Genomic DNA, 13,708 nt, shown 5'->3' with positions numbered 1-13,708 from the left:
TCGAAGAATGAACTAAAGCTAATCGTAAGCAAAGTAAGTGTGATGACCATTAGAGACAAGTAAATGGCATAGGTCCTGATATGTGAAGAGAAGGGTGGGAGGTAAGGTTAATCTAGTTAATGGAAGGAAGTGCATGCCATCACTATATTAAGATGTTTAATCTTGCTCTTGTAGGCAATACAGAACCACTGGATAATGTTGAAAGAGACAAATACAATCATATTTGCATTTTGAGAAATCTACTTTCTTGGCAGTTTAGACAGGTATTGTCCATAAAGTAGCCAGTTAGGAAATTGCTACAGGGGTCCAATCAATGGAAGAAGGATTGCTGGAAGTGAAGTTAAGGAAGGAAAATAGAAGGTGCTTATAAAACAAGCCCACATTTACTCAAATAGTAGTGAAATTCAGGAAATTTAAGGCAAAGGGAAGATCAAAAAACCAGAGGAAAACTCAATGGATGTTACTTTTCATGAGACTTCTTTAGGGCCTCCTATCTGGCTCCAAGTATTCTTTTTCCCTGGTACCGAGTTTGCCTACTCAGCCTGCCTTGTTTACCAGAAGTCTATATAATTTTCTAAATATTTTGTAGTTTTAATTTTGCCTAGGTTATATATTTTTACAAATTAAAATTTTTAATTTTCTATTAGTTGTAGTTTATTTTCATACTTTTCAAAAGGTAATTTCTAACTTTATTATCTTATTGTCATAAAAGACCTGTTTTATTTCTGCTTTTCTGTGGCATTCTTTTTGTCATAAACTACAGTAATAATCGGCACTTGATTGTGATAACCACAATCAGTTCAACTCTTCTTTGTTTAATCAATCACAGAAGCCAATCTCTGACTATCTAAGATTTATGTCTTCTGTTAACAGAATCCTGTACACTCATTAACAAGTTAGTTCACTCCTGCCTGAGATACAGAGGCAATTAAATTCAAAAGATATAATATCAGGCAACATTGTGTCTGCTTTCAGTGTCTGTAAGTTTCAGCAAGTATATTTTGGGTACTCAAAGTTTTATCACTAGCATCAAAGAGAATTAAGAATTGTAACCTGACTCTATTCATTCAACAATGTTCTACCATTAAACTTTATTAGTCAAACTTCTTTCAGCATACTATAGTTGAGTTTCTTCCCACTTGGGAAAAGGGAAAACAGTGTCAGCTGGGCATAGGGTGAAATGTACAGGAGATCAATGACTGAATGGATCACCAAGCACTACCTGAAATATGCTTCTCTAGGCCTGTGTATGTGTGCATGTATTTGTGTGCACTTCCAAATATATTCCAAAGTATTCAATGTTAGTAATACTATTTAATTTGTATTGATTTTAAGGATGATAAAGCAACATTGTCCTACAGCCTCTAAAGGTTCTTCTTTAATAAATAAATTGTATTATAGTTCCCCATCTGGTTTTCCTTCAGTCTGAATGGCTTATTGGAATAGACTGTACATTTTAGACATATCCTTGGAAAACCTATGTTCTATAAGTGAAAATCCTGAGAAGTAATAATAACAAGAAACTTGATTGTATCTCTTGCTTCAGTTTTCCAAAAGAAAGCCAATTATATCAATTTAATTATCTTTCTCGTTCTTTTACCCTAACATGTCTACAGTTGTGTGTTCCTTCTTGGTGTTTCCATTGTAGCTTATGCATCTAAAATAGGGATAATGTATTTTAAAATATTATGTAATAGTATATAATATGTTATAAAACTACAAATATATAATCTATTTTAAATGTCATAAGAAAATAAATACACACAATATATAATAAACATTAAAATATAAACCTTTTCCCCCCTATTTCCATTAACTTTCTATTTGGAAATATCCATCTGCTGGAAATGGCAAATAGAAATGGAAAATAAAAGAGTAGTGGATATTCAACTACTGACTACCAAAATGGGACTTTTGAGTCATTTTTTTATGACAGTATTCTTAGAAGCCAAGCATTGTGGAAAGAGAAAATAAATCTCTAATTTTTTTCTACTCTTTTTAAAACATCAAGAAGCAGGACAGGCTGACCTGAACATCAAATTCCCATGGGTAGAGAGAATTCAGAAGACATACATCCTTTCCATATAGGAAAGTGAGCAAATTCTACTTCTTCTAGCCTAAAAGGTTGTGGGAAGAAAAGTTTAAAAGACATGGGAGGAGGTTCAGTTCCTCAGTCATTCTCCCCCACAAAGTATCCCCCCTCCATTTCCCACCAACTCCAAGAGACTTTCCCCCTCTTCCTATTTGCAACTCTTGAAAGAGATAATCTCACAGGGTGCTGTCTTTTGCCAAAATAAAAACAAAAATAAAGAACAAACAAACCACACACACAAAAACAAAAAACAATGGAAAGGCTTCGTTTGCTTATGACTTGAGCTAGCCCTCCAAATACTCCATCATCTCCTTTAGTGTATGAAAAAGATCCAGAAATTTGCATGCAAGGGGAGGGGAGGTAAGGAAAGCAGTTGAGCCATTGGGCTTATATGGTATTGCTGTGAGAAGTGATGAGAGGACTTAACCAAAAGGATCCTAATCCTAGGAAGCTGAACAGTGAGCTAAAACTGAGAGGGTTGTGCAATGCTAGAGTCAAACTGGAGCTTAATGAGCCAGGGTGGACCACTGGGGCCTAACCAGCTATGAGAAACAAAAGCACACCTTCATCTATAATACCTGTGAAAGGGAGGCCAGGAATAAATTCCAACCAGAAGCTTTGTCATACAGGACCTAGAAATCAACACAGGGCCATAGATCTTATTTGTGGATCTTAGACTCTCTCTTTCCAGCCTCTTTGAGACTTGAAACCCCTTCCTAACATTCTTAGATGCTAACCTAGAAGAAAGCCAGGGGAATGGAAAACAAGCTGAAAGATTGAGCATTAACATCCTCAAGGATAACGAATTATCTTTGAGAAACTATTGAATCCCCAAGAGTCTGAGATACCGTTACTTATTGAATTTAAGTTTTTCTTTTGGTCCTACTGGATGAAGGACTAGGGGAATAGATCGATTTTAGAAATTAAAGAAATTACTTTTTTCAGTTTGAAAAATACAGTGTTCAATCATCAACTCTGCCACACAAAACATTTTCTTAATATCTGTTTATCTCTCCTCTTAGATAGTGAGTGTATTGTGGGAAGACCTGTTTTGTTGTTTGGTCTTTTTAAATCTTCAGGGTTAGTAGGCACTCAGCACATGTTAAGTGAGTGAATTAGTGACTGAATGAGTATCTAGTGCAGAAAGGCCTGGGGGATTGTTTTACAAGTACCCATTTTCCTGGTTAGGATTTGAGGTAAACAGACATGAACAGTGCAATGAAGACAGACATCTTTTTGAGAAGTGAAGTTCCGGATGAAGAGATGAATCTTCAAATATAGAAAATCAAGCCTTACAAGGGTTACTGTGTTGAATTCTATTTGACCTTTAATCCCAAATGCCATTAAAAGCAACATAAGCAAAAAAAGAATGTTGGAATCTTCACTTCATGTGCTGTCTGACTCACTATTTATACTTTCTATTTGATCTTCAATAAAGCTCCCTTTATCTCATACATGAGTAATAGGTTCAAGGTTTTTATTAGTCTTCTTGCTGCAGCAGGGTGCAGTAGCTGAAATTCTTCTTCAACCTGTACAAGTACAAGATTCATTTTTCAATTGAAGCTGTTATCTCCAGAAAGAACATATTTCGCCAACACAATCCAAGGGCAGAGTCATAATAACAAGTATTCTCTATGGTCTAAGAATAAGAATCTGGTTCCTGGCAGCTGAAGAGCATGCTGATGACAATATGCATCCTGATGTGACATGGCAAAGGAATCTTTCATTGCAAACAAAAACATGGCACCTTTCAAAAATGGGTGGGTGTGAATGTAGAGAAAAAAATCTAAGTACGACTATCCTTTGATTTATAGGATATCTAAGCATACACTTCATAATTCTTTCTTTTCCATTGTTCTACCAAGAAAAATAGTAAGCTTGAATGCTACAATACAACTTCTCTCTTAACTCCATCCCCAGAAAAAAAAAAAGCAAAGACAGGGCCCCAAACATTCAGTGGTATCTTATTTGGGAATATGGACACTTTGGTGAGACAGGCAAAGGGACAGGTAAAGACATTCTCTTCTTCCTCATGATATTTCTAGTTTTTCAGTTGCCACTGTAGTGTAGGGTGACTCAAGAGGGTAAATTGAAGGCTAAAGGTAGGGAAACAGAGGGAGTCTTGGAACTAAATTTATACTAAATCTTACATTTACAGTTTCAGACCATTGAACTGGCATTGCTTTGTGTCACTGATGCACACCAGCACAACACACCATTTAGCAAGGTAGTTAAGAGCACATGCCTGACTGTCAGAGAGAACCAGATACTAATCATGTCTGGGTGACTCTCCTGGGAAAATTACTTAATTTTGGTTTCCTTATCTGTAAAAGGAGATAGTAAAACCTACCTTCCAGGGTTATTGTAAAGATTAAATGAGATAATGGGTACAAAACACTTTGCACAGTGTTTGGCACATAGTAAATTCTCATGAAATAGTAGCAATTATTACTATTATTACAGTTCTGAGGTTATGAAGTTGAGATCATCATGAACACCTGTAGAGCTAGGAGAGAATTGTCATGTCCTTATATACTTCAGACATCTGTTTTCAGTGCTATATACCTGGTATATCATTTAATTGAACACCTAAAAGCATAGTTAAGATTCTGCTAAATATCACAAGGCAATTTGTGAAAATATTTGATGCTTCTTAGGCCAAGTGATATTTTAAGCATTTTTTTCTCATGCTGCTACTTATTCTTACAGAAATTCTCTGTGGAAGACAAATGGTAAATGAGTGGCAAGAAATGGGCCTCCAATTCCCTGCTTGAATTATGGTTTCTGTAAGAAACATAATATGATATGTCTTCAGCTTGTGCCATGGAAATGGAGGGAACCAACTTTTTAAAAAATGTATGGAACAAACGAAATGTGCTCTTTGTGTCTGGCATTTTTCCATCAACATTATATCTATGAGACCCATCCATATTGTTGCATAAAGTATTTAATTCTATAAATATAACAATTTATTTATCCATGATAGTGTTGTTGAGTATTTGGGTTATTTGCTCTTTGAATCTGTCATAAATAGTACTGTTATACTTTTTAAAAATATTTCTTTGGGTACATGTTCATATGTTGAACCATCCTTGCATTCCAGGAATAAATCCCACTTGGTCCTCATGTACAATCCTTTTGATATGCTGCTGAATTTGATTTGCTAGTATTTTATTGAGAATTGTTTATTCATGTTCATAAGATATATTTGTCTGTAGTTTTCTCTTCTCGTAGTATCTTTGTCTGGCTTTTGGTATGTTGTGTTTTCACTTTCATTCATCTCTATTTTCTAATTTCCCTTGTGGTTTTGTCTTTGATCCACTGTTTGTGATTCAAAGAGCGTGTTGTTTAATTTCCACAAATTTGTGAATTTTCAAGTCTTACTTCTGCTGTTGATTTCATCCTGTAGTAGTGAGAGAATATAATTTAAATAATATTTTCTTTTTAAATTGATTGAAACTAACCTGAAAAATGCCCTAGGTGCACTTGAGGAGAATGCATATGCTGATATAGTTAAGTAGAGTGTTCTGTATGTCTGTCAGATCTTGTTGGTTTATTGTGGTAAGTCCTCTATTTCCTTTCTTATCTTCTCTCTGGTTGTTGTATCTATTATTGAGAGTGGAGCATTGAAGTCTCCTCCTATTATTGTAGACCTGTCTGTTTCTCCCTTCAATTCCATCAGTTTTTGCTTCATATATTTTGCACGTCTGTAATTAGGTATGCAAATGTTTATAATATTTACATATTCTTGGTGTACTGAAACTTTCATTAATATATAGTGTTCTTCTTTGTCTCTTTTAACTTATTTTGATTTAAAGTCTATTTTTTCTGATATTAGTACAGCTACCCTTGCTGTCTTTTTGTTACTATTTGCATGGAATGTCTTTTTCCTTCCTTGCACTTTCAACCTATTTGTGTCTTTGGACAGTGAGTCTCTTACAGATGGCATATAGTTGGATCATGTGGTTTTATCCTTTCTGTCAATCTCTGTCTTTTTATTAGAGTGTTTAGTATGTTTACATTTAAAGTAGTTGCTGATAAGGAGGGGCTTACTTCTGTCACTTTGCTATTTGTTTTCTGTATTCCTTACAGCTTTTTTGTTCCTCATTTCCTGCATTACTGTTTTCTTTTGTGTTTAGTTGATATTTTGTAGTGAAACATTTAAATTTCTTTCTCATTTCCTTTTGTATATATTCTATAGTTATTTTCTCTGTGGTGACTATGGGGATTATATTTAACATCCTAAAGTTACAACACCTTAATTTGAATTTATACCAGCTTAAATTTGATAACATACAAAAACTCTGCTGTTTACAGCTCTGTCACAACCTGTTCCAGTTGCTGATGTCACGAAACTACATCTTTCATATTGTGTGCTCCAAAACCTAAACTAATAATTCTTTCAAATGCATTCATCTCTTAAATTATGGATAAGGCAACATGTAGATTTACAAACCAAAGTTACAATAATACTAACTATTAGACAATAATTTAAAATATATTAGTCTCTTAAATCATGTGGAATAGAGAGTGGAGTTACAAACCATTGTTATAATACTACCTTTTAAAATCACCATGTATTTAACTTTATCAAGATCTTTTTTTCTTCACATGGCTTCAATTTATTGTCTAATTTCCTTTCATTTCACTTTTCCTTTGAGCATTTCTCACAGGGAAGTTCCAGTGGTAAAGACATTTCTCAATTTTTATTTATCTGGGAATGTCTTAATGTATCCCTCACTATGAAGGACAGTTTTGCTGGATATAGGATTCTTGGTTGATAGTTCATTTTTCCTTTGAGTACTTTGAATATATTGTCTTCTGGCCCCCAAAGTTTCTTATGAGAAAATCTTCTGATCATCTTATTGAGTATCCCTTGTATGTGATGAATCTCTTCTTGTTGTTTTCAATATTCTCTGTTTATCTTTGGCTTTCAAAAGTTTGATTATAATGTGCCTCAGTGTGGATCTCTTTAAGTTCATCTTACTTGGAGTTTGTTGAATTTCTTGGATGTTTATATTGATGTCTTTCATCAGATTTGGGAAGCTCTTTGCCATTATTTCTTCAAATATCCTCTCTGCCTATTTTCTTTCTCTTCTCTTTCTGGAACTCTAACACTGAATAAATGGTCTGCTTGGTAGTATCACTTAGGCTCTGTTCAGTTTTCTTCATTCTTTTTTCTTTCTATTCCTCACATTTGGGTATTTCCATTGTCCTATCTTCAAGTCTGCTGATTCTTTCTTCTGCCTGCTCAAATATGCCATTGAATCCTTCTAGTAAATTTTTCATTTCAGTTATTATACTTTTCAGCTCCAGGATTTTTTTTTTGGTTTCTTTTTATGTTTTCTATCTCTTTATTGGTATTTTCATTTTGTTTATACATCATTTTCTTGAGCATATTTAAGACAGCTATTTTAATTTCTTTACCCAGGTAATCTTCCATCAGGTATTTTAAAGGAACACTTTCTAATTATTTATCTTTTACTTTGAATAGGCCATACTTTCTTGTTTCTTTGTTTGCCTTATGACTTTTTGTTGAAAACTTGATGTTTGAATCTAATAAGGTGAAAACTCTGGAAATCAGATTCTCCCTTTTCCCTAGGGTTTGCTGGTTTTCATTATTGTATATATGTATGTGTTTCTTTGTTTGTTTGGTTGGTTATTTATTTATTTATTTATTTATTTATTTATTTGGGGCAATCTCTGTTCCAAGGATCAGCCTGAGGTGTAAATTTAAAATCTCCTCAGGTCTTTTCTGAGCCTTCACCTTTCCCATGCATGGTCACTTTCTAATTTTCCCTGTATGTGCACTTGCTTTTGAATGTCTTAGGCTTTAGTGTCTGTCTCCCAAAAGGGAAAAAAGAAAATATGAAGTGGGGAGAAAGGGCACTGGCCATTTAATTCCCTTAGAATCACTTTAGCTTGAGGGGAGGAGCTTGAACAATGGGGGAAATGTTACAACAATTACCATCCTCCTTTTTGCACTTCTGAGATCAGAATCAGTGATCAGCAATTAGAGCACTGATTCCTGATATTTGGAGAGTAGGGTCCTTTTTGCCTACCCTGGCTTCCACAAGTTGTGTGTAGCTGCTCCAGCAATGTGTGCACAGCTGCCTGGCACAGGGCTGAGGCTAAGGTATGAGTAGTAGTTGCTACTGTGCTAAGAGCTAAAATTGACTGAAATTAACCTCAATTTACTGTCCAAACCATCCCCTGAAACTTTGCAAGCCTTCAATATACTCCAGAGTTTTAAATTAATTATATTAGACAGATTCTGCCGGCAAAATTGTTGTCAAGGTGGAGAGACAGTTTCTTGGTGCTTTCTACTCCTCCATTTCCCCAGAATTCTCTCTACTTCTCATTATTTTTCTCCTCCATACTTCAGTCTGGATATTTTCTTCTGATTTATTTCTCAGCTATTTCTCTCTTAAGCTGTGGCAAATATCCAGTTAAACTCATCTACTGAATTTTTGAGTTCACCTGTTGCATTTTTTAGTTCTATAAATTCCACTTGATTCTTATAGTTTCAGTAGTGGAATATTATATTGATTATTGTTATTTTTAAGTCCATGTCTGCTACATCCAATACCTGGGACACCTATTCTGTTGCGCATTGTTTCTCTTGGTCTTGTTTCTTAATATGTCTGTTTTTTTTCTTTTTAACTCAAATGCTGGACATTTTATACAAAAATTATAGTGACTCTGGGTGTTATATTCCTCCAGAGAGGATTCAACCTATTTTAGAAGGCAAGAGAGAGGCAAATCCGCTCGATTTAATCTAGGACTGAAATCAGTCTTTGGTAAGGTTCAGTCTTCATCTAAGTTTCTTGCATTCTTAGGGATGTAGCTTTCTATGTTTCCTAACAGAGGGCCTGAAGTGTTCTTGTGGATTCTCCTCCTTGATATGTCATAAACTTCAATTTTGGTCTTCCTGGCCCTTTTGGGTTGCCAAAATTGCTGATCTGCTTTTTACTCACATTATGTTATACTGAGCCTTTTGCCTTGTGCAGCTTAATTAGCAAACGCCTTGAGGGAAAAATGGTATTACTGCTCTTATTTGTCTCAGCCTCACTTTTCTATGAAATCTCAGCCACCCCAAACTCTAATTTGTCTTTCTCCATGGCCATACAAATGCATAAAGCTCTGCTGGATTATCTGTTTCTTAGCAGATACTTCTTTTTTCTTTTCTTTTTTGAGTTTCTTGTTCCAGTCCAAAATGTGGCAGAAAGTGGCAGACCACCCAACAATTAAGGAGGAATAGAGAAAGTTTGATTTACTTCCGAAAGCATTCTTCTCTGGAACACGATTTTCAAGTCCTGATTGTCTTGGAAGCTCTTTGATATTTGGGGTGAGGAGGATATAAATATTTCAGATTTTCCAGTTGCTCTTAGAGGGAGCATTGTTGTTCTGCTACAAGCTACTATATGATAAACAAAAGTGGAAAATTTGAACTTTTATTGAGTATTTACTATTTGCCAAGCACGCTGTTAGATCCTTACTATGTTATGCAACATTTTTTTTTCAGCAGTACCTTAGATGCTGAGACTCAGATATTGAGAGTCAAAGGGACTGCATAACTTGCTCAAAGTTTTTAAGAGGCAGAATCAAGAAATATACTTCCAAGGTTTTTAAAGCTTCTACTCTTTCCATCATACTAAACTCAACATGGAATATAATAGACTATCTGGTAATGGCTATAGGTTAATGGTAGACTCCTGCTTTATGCCATTTGGTCCAAAATAACATAAAATTGGATATCTGAAATCCTGTATCATAATTTTCATAAGGAAAGCAAGACACCCAACAGTAATGAAAATTAGAGAGATCACTAAATCTTACCCTTCAAAGTTTGAAGGAAATAATTCAGACTTCTGACTTAAAGGAGCAGAAGATGCTCAAAAGAAAAATTACAAAAAGAGGAAAAGATAAAAGGTGAGTGGCAAAAGGAAGTTTGGTTTTTTTTTAAATCATGTATTTTGGTGAGAAGTGGTTCTGGTGTTTTATTTTATTTTATTTTATTTTATTTTTTTGCGGTACGTGGGCCTCTCACCGCTGTGGTCTCTCCTGCTGCAGAGCAGAGGCTCCGGACGTGCAGGCCCAGCAGCCATGGCTCACGGGCCCAGCCACTCCGCGGCATGTGGGATCTTCCCGGACCGGGGCATGAACCCGTGTCCCCTGCATCAGCAGGCAGACTCTCAAGCACTGCGCCACCAGGGAAGCCCGGTTCTGGTGTTTTAAATGCAGAGCTGGACACCAGGTTTATGAAAAGCAAAGCTGTATTTGTATAAAAGAGGTAAATAGTGACTTAACAAAGTGTTGAAGTATTAGGTTCATGATCTGCAAAGTGTTGAAACACTACATTATTTTAGACTTAAAAAAATCAGTTTTCTAACTTCCATTATGTAAATACTTCCTTCTTATCTGTAGTGATGAAAAGCAAGAAAAGAATGGCAGGAAAATGTGACAACTGGAGGTAATAATCACTGCAACTGGTATTATACATACACATTAACTCACAGCATCCTTTGGAGGCAGGCAAGAAAAAAATGTCACTGAAATTTGTTACCACTATTTACTGTGGAGCAAAACTTGAAGTAAGGCAGATCTGTATGTGTTTAACATGATAGATAAAAAATTTTTATCTAACCAACCAATAATATACCTAACCAAACAAGTGTAAATAGACAATAGAAGGTGCAACCAGCTTGGTTGTTGACCTATGAGCTAGTACTATAGGAAAAGTGGAGAACTGGACAAGAAGTGAGAGACCTGTTTAGAAAATTAGAGATTTATGGAAGGACTCAGGAGAGGAAAGCAGGTGGAGAATGGGTTGTGCTTGGCTCCAGATTTATGAGAGCAGCAAGTCCAAAAAGGTAATCCTAAGTGTCATGCCCACTGGGTAAGCACTAAAGTCAGCTGAAGAGCCTCCTAAGTTTTAAATTGGCCAAATTTACCCAGGCCCAAGGCGTTTTGTATCTATCCTGTAAGATTCCACCCCACTTTTGCTTGGCTTAGAAACAGAGCTGTAGGGCCCCAACGTTTAGGAACTTGCAGAGGCAATAAGCCAGCCTGGGACCTCAGCTCTGGTGTCTTACATAGGGCCAAGAATCCAATGAGCATGCAGGTTCTCTAATTATCAGAGTGTGGTTAAAAAAAAAAAAAATCCACCAGGCTTGAGCATTTCCAGCACAGTATTGAAGGGTCAGCAATGGTTTCCCTGGCAGCGCTGTGTGCTGTTGTTTGCCTAGAACCATTCCCAGTTTTATGCTTCTCAGTCACATGCATTTGCCCAAGATTTTTCTAAAATAGGAAAACAGCAAGAATTTAGCATCCTATATTTCCATGGAACTCAAAGGAACCTGTAACGAGGACCATCTGAACAAGGGAATTAAGAGAGCAGAAGAAGGGAATTTACATTTGTTAAATGATGATTATGATAAGGCAATTTTTATGTTTTTGGTTTTTTCTTTCTTAATCCTCCCAACAGCCATTTGTTGTTCATCTGAATCTGCCTGGTGAGTAAGGCTTGAGTTCCTCAGGTCAGAGAAGGTATGGCGTCTGCACATTCATATTTCCTCTGAGGGCATTTGGCAAGTCATCCTGACTACTAATTGTTATTATGTTAATATAATGTGAACACACTGTAATTTATAGCTACACACTCCCACGTAGTGTTGCCTATTCATTTGTTCCAGTGTTACTTAATCTTCAGTTGCAATTCGACAAGCACTTATTGACTTAGTGACAGGATTGATGCTAGTTAGATAACACAGGCAGAATTTAGTGGTTACCTGAATAAGCTGGAGGTCATGTCAAAGAGGGAGGAATTTGGGGTAACTCCTAGGTTTCCTACTGGGGAAAAAGGCAGAGCATGAGATGATTAGGTTGAGTTCAGTTTTGGACATGCTGAGTTTAAGGTTCCTTAATGAAGTGCATGTCCATCAAGAAAATAGCTATTTTTTTTCAGGGTTTACTATACCATAAGCACTGTGTTAATGGCTTGCATGCATTCTCATTTAGTTCTCATGAATATATGTGGTAGGAGCATGGTTTATCTCATTGGAAAGATGAGTAAACTGAGGCATAGGGAGTTAAGTAACTTGCCCAGTTTGCCCAAGGTGACAGTGAGTAGGTGGTAAAGCTTAAGATTTAGATATTAGACTCATTGATGAACAAGTGGTAGTTGACCCATGAAAGTATATGAGATCTTTTAGTAATGACCTGTTTACTGGAAAGGACAGTGAGGATGAGGGACAGAACTCTGGATAATATCAATATTTAAGGAGTAAGCTGACAAAAAGGAGCCTACGAAGGCCAAGAAGTGGTCATTGAAATAGAGAACCAGGAGAAGAAATTTCAAAAAGAGAGTCCTCAATACTGTCATTAGAGCGAAGGCCTTTTGCAAAGGAAAGTCTGAGAGTACTCATTGCATTTGCCAATGTGCAGGTCCCCAGTGTCTTCAGTGGTACGTGCAAAGTCAGTGTCCAGTAGTCTGAGGAGGAGATAGCTCCAGTGAAACTGCACTAGGTCCTACATGAATATGTTAGCCCTCCCAAACTGCAACAAAATGAACCTATTACCAGCTTGCTACCTGGAAATGTGTTTTTAGTCCTACTTCCTTTGATTACTGCAAAATCCCAAACTAATCCAATAGGGCTATTGGATGGAGGTGGGCATGGGTAGTGAGCATTCACCCATGCATAGGAGAAATGTTCCTGAGATGCCACTTATGTTAAGAAGAACCAGAATGGGGAGGGCCAAGGAGAGTTTTTTTCAAGTCTGGCATAAAATCTCCTCGGAAACACTAAAATATGAGACCCCTGAAGACTCTATCTTGCATTTTACTCTTTTCCCCTTTTTTATTGCTAATGAATATATACTAGAATGTCAACCATGAGCAGGAAAGCATTTCCACCCCTATAGCATGTTATTTGCATGAGGGTGGTATTGTTTTGTTTACATGTCATGGAACCTATGACCTGTCGCACGTGATTATCATGTCAGCTTATTAACATGTCAGAGAGTACAACTCCTGGCTTCCACCTCAGAGGGGAAACTGCTTAGGGTGGGTGGGGGGCATTCTGCTAGCCAGATGAGGCAGAGTTCTGCTAGCTTCCAGTGCCAGGGACATCCTGGACAATAATCAATACCAAACCTAACTACGAATAGGACCACACAAGGGCACATAACTGGGAACCAAACCTCCTTCCTACTTTGGTCTGATCTCTTGGCAAGTTTCCTTACTAGTCCGAGCTTTGCTCCCACTTACTTGGGGAGGAATCTAGAAACAGGAGTTATTTTTTAAAAGGATAGGGCAGAAGGAAGGGTTGGAAAACCACTCTCAGATCCTGGAGGGATCATGAAGAAGAGGGTCCTGGTTAATTACATGATCCAGGGCTTCACATTTTAAAAATTATTGATTGATGGATGGAAGTCAAAGCAAAAGCCAGGGAAAGATCTACACATATTTAGAGATTTTGAGTTAGAAATGCTCCCCTTCTAACTTTTCCCAAAAGGAAGTCACATGGTGAAAACAAAGTAGTGATTAGGTAACTAAACAGGCCACAGCATTCTCTGAGGACTTCTAAGTTCCCAGGCCAGGCCTGCCACTTGCCT

This window comes from Mesoplodon mirus (genome assembly GCF_964341445.2).
Source record: "Mesoplodon mirus genome assembly, chromosome: 3".
Classification (NCBI taxonomy): domain Eukaryota; kingdom Metazoa; phylum Chordata; class Mammalia; order Artiodactyla; family Ziphiidae; genus Mesoplodon; species Mesoplodon mirus.
This window is presented reverse-complemented; position numbering follows the sequence as displayed.